Below are 6,000 nucleotides of genomic sequence, written 5' to 3'. Positions count from 1 at the left end.
TTTAGAGGTTCACAAATTCACACAGATGTGGTGGTCTAACATATCATAATAGCTATAGTAGTGCATCCATCTGAGAATGGTCGATTTCTATATCATGCTACATCATCTGTTGAAAATCCATTGTGTTACTTGCTTGGAAGGAATGCGATATATGCTCAGCTACAAAGAGCCTCTCCAAGAAAGCTTTTAGTCCACAATTTCTGTTACAGATCATATTAAGTTGACTTCTGTTACAGATCATATTAAGTTGACTTCTATGTTCTTAATAGATGAGTGATTTTGGTTAATGATATTGAATAGGTGTATAGAATATCGACTTACTGGAAGCAAGGGGTTGTGTACGACTATGGAATTCAACTCAATTGATACAACGATTAGGTTTTATAATAGTTTTTCTGGTAATAAGTTACATCATGTGAGGATAGAACCTTGTGTGATAACTTGTTTTTGTTTCTAGAATGCGTAAAAAATTTTCGAATTATGATCTTCTATTTCGAAATCAATCAGGATGGTTTCTTAATTGCATTCTTGATGTGAGGGGATAAACTATATATTTGTAAATATAATTTAAAAAAAAATGAAAAAAACAAAGGCGGACGAGCATTTGTCCACGTGTTGAAAAACCATATCAATTTGCTGCCACTTATTTATTTTATTATAATTATTTTAAGATTTTTATTTTTTATACATCTCATAGCGTAGATGTTATTTTGTTATTATTTTTTATTTTAGTTTGTTATTTATCCACCATATCATCAATAAAATTATATTCAAATTATAAATTTACAAAGAAAAGACTTGTATAAATTACGATATTATTGTACTTTTATATTAGTGATGGTGCTAATAATTTAACAAATTTAAACACTTGCTTTTTCAATTGTAAATGTACTCAAGATCTATGTTATATTATTCACATTTTAAAAAAACAGCTAATTCATATAGACATAATTTAAATAGGATATTTCGATTGGGATCTAATGAAAGACGACCCTGTGGTTTTATAATTTTTAATTGGGTAAAGATGAGTGCATTTTTTTATTAAAAATATCTTCTTTGGTTATATACGTGTTTTAAAGATTAGACTTTTATGTTTTAAAGATTATATTTTTAAAAATTATGATTAACCATGGTCAACCATGGTTGGTTATGGTCAACCATATTTTATAGAATGAAATATGGCCAACCATGGTCAACTATGGTTGGTCATGGTCAACCATGTGTTATAGACTGAAACATGGCCAATCATGGTCAACTATGGTCAATCTTGGTCAACCATGGTCAAATGTCGCATTGTGACAAAGATTGCCTCCATATGAAAATCAATCATGGTCAACCAATGTCAACCATGGTCAAACGCCACATTGTGACAAAGATTGTCTCGATATGTAAATTAACCATGCTCAACCATGGTCTAACGTCGCATTGTGACAAATATTGTCTTGATATGAAAATCAACCATGGTCTAACATCACATTGTGAAGAAGATTGTCTCGATATGTAAATCAACCATGGTCAACCATGGTTTAACGTCACACTGTGATAAGAATTGTCTCAATATGAAAATCAACCATGGCCAACCATGTGTTTATAATATTTATCTTATGGTTTATATACCTTGGGTTTATAACATTTATCCATTGGGGTTTTAGTATTAATCCCTTGGGTTTATTATTCCTTTCAGTTTATAATATCAATCATGGTCAATTATAGTCAGTCATGGTCAACCATGTGTTTATAATATTTATCTTAGGGTTTATATACCTCGGGTTTATAATCCCTTTGGGTTTTAATATTAATCCCTTGATTTTATAATATTAATCCTTTGGGTTTATTATTCCTTTCAGTTTATAATATCAATCATGTTCAATCATGGTTAATCATTGCCAGTCATGGTCAACCATGGTCCAACGTCGCATTGTGAAAAAGATTGTTTGGATATGTAAATCAACCATGGTCTCGAATGACACATTGTGACAAAAATTTTCTTGATATGAAAATCTACCAGGGTTTCCATCAGCGAATGTCGCATTGTGACAATAACTATCTCTATATGAAAATCAACCATGGTCTAACATCGCATTGTGACAACTATTGTCTCGATATGTAAATCAACCATGGTATAACATCACATTGTGATAAAAATTGCCTCAATATGAAAATCAACCATGTGTTTATAATATTTATCTTAGGGTTTGTATGCCTTGGGTTTTTAATATTTGTCCCTTGGGTTTAATACTATTCCCTTTGATTCATAATCCCTTTGGCTTTTAGTATTAATCCCTTAGGTTTATTACTCCTTTAGGTTTATAATATCAATCCCTTGGATTTATTGTTCCTTGGGTTTATAATAACAATCATGGTTAATCATGGTCAATCATAACCAGCCATGGTCAACCATGGAAGAATGTCACATTGTGACAAAAATTGTCTTCATATGAAAATCATGGACAATCATGGTTAAAAATGGTCGAACGTCGCATTGTGACAAAGATTGTGTCAATATGAAAATCACCCATGGTCAACCATGGTTGAACATGGCATTGTGACAAATATTTTCTTGATAAATCATGGTCAATCATGGTCAGCCATGGTCCAACGTCACATTGTGACAACTATTGTCTTGATATGTAAATCAACCATGGTAAACCATAGTCCAATGTCACATTGTGATAAGGATTGTCTCAATATGAAAATCAACCATGTTCAAGCAGTATTATTTTAGTGTTTATAATATTTATCCTAGGTTTTATATACCTTGGATTTATAATATTTGTTCCTTGGTTTTAATATTATTCTATTGGATTCATAATCCCTTGGAGTTTTCATATTAATCCCTTGGGTTTATAATATCAATAGCTTGGGTTTATTATTCCCTTTGGCTTATAATATTAATAGTGGTCAACCATAGCCAACTATAGTAAACCATAGTTGAATCTCACATTGTGACAAAGATTGTCTCAATATGGAAATCAACCATAGTCAACCATGGTCCAACGTCGTGTTGTGACAAAGATTGTCTCGATATGAAAATCAATCATGGTAAATATGGAAATTAACCATGCTCAACCATGTATATTTTAGTGCTTATACTATTTATCTTAGGGTTCATATACCCTAAGTATATAATTTTCATCCCTTGGGTTTATAATCTCAATCCCTAGGGTTTAATTTTATTCCCTTAGATTTATAGTCCTTTGTCTTTTTAGTATTGATCCCTAGGGTTTATTATTCCATTGGGTTTATAATATAAATCAGGGTCAACTATGATCAACCATGGTCAACCACAACCAACCATTGTCTACCATGTTTTATAAATTCAATCATGGTCAACCATGGTCCAATGTCGCACTATGACAAATATTGTCTTAATATGAGAATCAACCATGGTCCATTGTGGCATTGTGATAAAGATTCGCTCTTTTTGAAATCAATCATGGTCAACCATGGTCAATCATGGTCCAAGGATTTATAATATTTATATTATAAACCCAACATATTGATATTATAAATGCAAGGGGTTAATAATAGAGCATGAGGGGCTAATAATAAATCCGTAAGGGATTATAAATCCAAGGGAATAATAATAACCCAAGGGATAATAATCCCACAAGATTATTATTAAAAACCGTAGGTTTTATATTCCCTTGGGTTTATAATATCAAGTCCTTGGGTATATTAATCTAAGGGTTCATATTCCTAGGGTATAATATTATTCATATCTTTATAATATTAATCCCTTAGGTTCAATATAAATCATGGTCAACCAAGGGTTTATATACATTGGATTTATAAACATGGTTGTCCATGGTTGAAAATAGTTGATTTTCATTTTGAGACAATCATTGTCACAATGTGATGTTGGATGATGGCCAACCATCTTTACTCGAGGGTATTTAATATCTTAGGATTTCTATACCTTGGGTTTATAATATTAATTCTGTGGGTTTAATTTTGTTCCTTTCAACTTATAATCCCTTGGGTTTATACTAAAAAGCCAATGGTATAATATTCCGAGGGTATAATATTATTTATAGGTTTTTAATTAATATTAATCCCTAGGGTTTAATATTATTCCCTGGGATTTATAATTCCTTGTATTTTTAGTATTGAACCTAAGGGATTATAAACCCAAAGGAATTAATAGTATAAACCCATGGTATATAAACCATAAGATAAATGTTATAAACCCTTGAATAAAGATGGTTGATCATGGTCAACCATGGTCCAACATTGTATTGTGACAAGGATTCCCTCAAAATTAAAATCAACCATTGTCAACCATGGTCAACCATATTTATTTTAGGGTTTATAATATTTTTTTTAGTGTTTATATACCTTGGGTTTATAATATTAATCCATAGGGTTTAATATTATTCCCTTAAGTTAATAATTCCTTGGGTTTATCATCCCTTTGGTTAATATTATTGCCTTTGGTTCATAATCCCTCGGGGTTTAGTATTAAACTCTAGGAATATGAACCCTTACATTATTAAACCGAAGGAATTGATATTATAAACCCAAGGGTTAATACTAAAACCCCAAGGTATTATAAACGAAAGGGACTAATATTATTAAACCCAAGGAACTAATATTATAAATTTAAGGTATATAAACACTTGGATGACCATGATTTATATTGAACCTAAGGGATTAATATTATAAACCTATGAATAATATTATACCCTAGGAATATGAACACTTAGATTAATATAACCAAGAGATTGATATTATAAACTCAAGGGATTAATACTAAAAACCCAAGGGAATATAAACCCTAGGGTTTTTAGTAATAATCTTTTGGGTTAATATTATTCCCTTTAATTTATAATCCCTTGGGGTTTTAGTATTAACCTCTTAGATTTATTATTTTCTTGGATTTATAATATCAATCCCTAGGATTTATTAATCTATGGGTTCAGATTCCCATGATTCATATTTATATTAGATAATTTCAAATTAAATAATAATAAATAACATTTAATATTAAATAATATAGTAATTATAATAATATTAATAATAACAATATTATTATTTTTATTATAATAATATTAATAATCATAATAATAATAATATTATTATTATAGTGCTTTTTGAATAAATATAAATGACATATTTATCAATAATAAATACAAATGAAACTTTTCCCTTATATCATATCATCAAACACCACCACCACATGAGATTAAAACTCATGTGGTTGTTCTAATAACAACATTTATAAATATATATCAAACGTGGCAGATTCACCTGGCATGTGAATAAGCCAAATAAGCCAAATGGTCAAATGCCAATGGGATGAGATGTGTTGGCATGCATTAGTATTTGTTCTGGTCAAAGATCAATAGGGTGAGAAAAAGAGTAGTAACACATAGTTACCATGGCGGTGGGTAATTGTTCGACTTATTCCGAAACGTGCTTCCTTCATCCTCGACCGACACACATTTCAACTTAACTCAACGAGGAAGTGTCGTTATGTGTGTGAATGGCTTTGATAGCTCAACGGTTCGAGAGATGAATGTGAGGGGTCACGTTGAATATATACATATGTAGTTGACAGCTCTTTGTAACCAAGACAAGATGTATATGTTTGTCGAGTCAAAAATAGCATTTTCAATAAGTCTGAAATGGTGATTTCTTTTAATTATGTCAAGTCATATTTATCACAACGTGCATGCACCCAACACATCCATTCCTTGTCCTTTCTTATAAGTTTCCACCTCCAAACTCTTTTCACGATATCATATATATTTGGTTTTGTTTTATCTCATAATGCGTTAACTTTTTGTTAATTAAAAATGTGTTCATTCAATCATAGAGTTAGAGTTTTATTGAAGGTTGGTTTCACAACGTACAAAAATTATTCGTAAGTCCTAAATACTATATTCCTTTTTGTATTGGTCAATGAGTTATACTTCACATGTTTTTTTTAATAGGTGCATTTTATGATATAAAATATAATACAATTCGGTTTTTCTAATTTAATTTAATTTTCATATA

This window comes from Pinus tabuliformis, chromosome 4_2, assembly GCF_031772625.1.
Source record: "Pinus tabuliformis cultivar Carrire ecotype Pingquan chromosome 4_2, CPIR1, whole genome shotgun sequence".
NCBI classification, from domain to species: Eukaryota; Viridiplantae; Streptophyta; class Pinopsida; order Pinales; family Pinaceae; genus Pinus; species Pinus tabuliformis.
Note: the sequence above shows the minus strand (reverse complement) of the source record.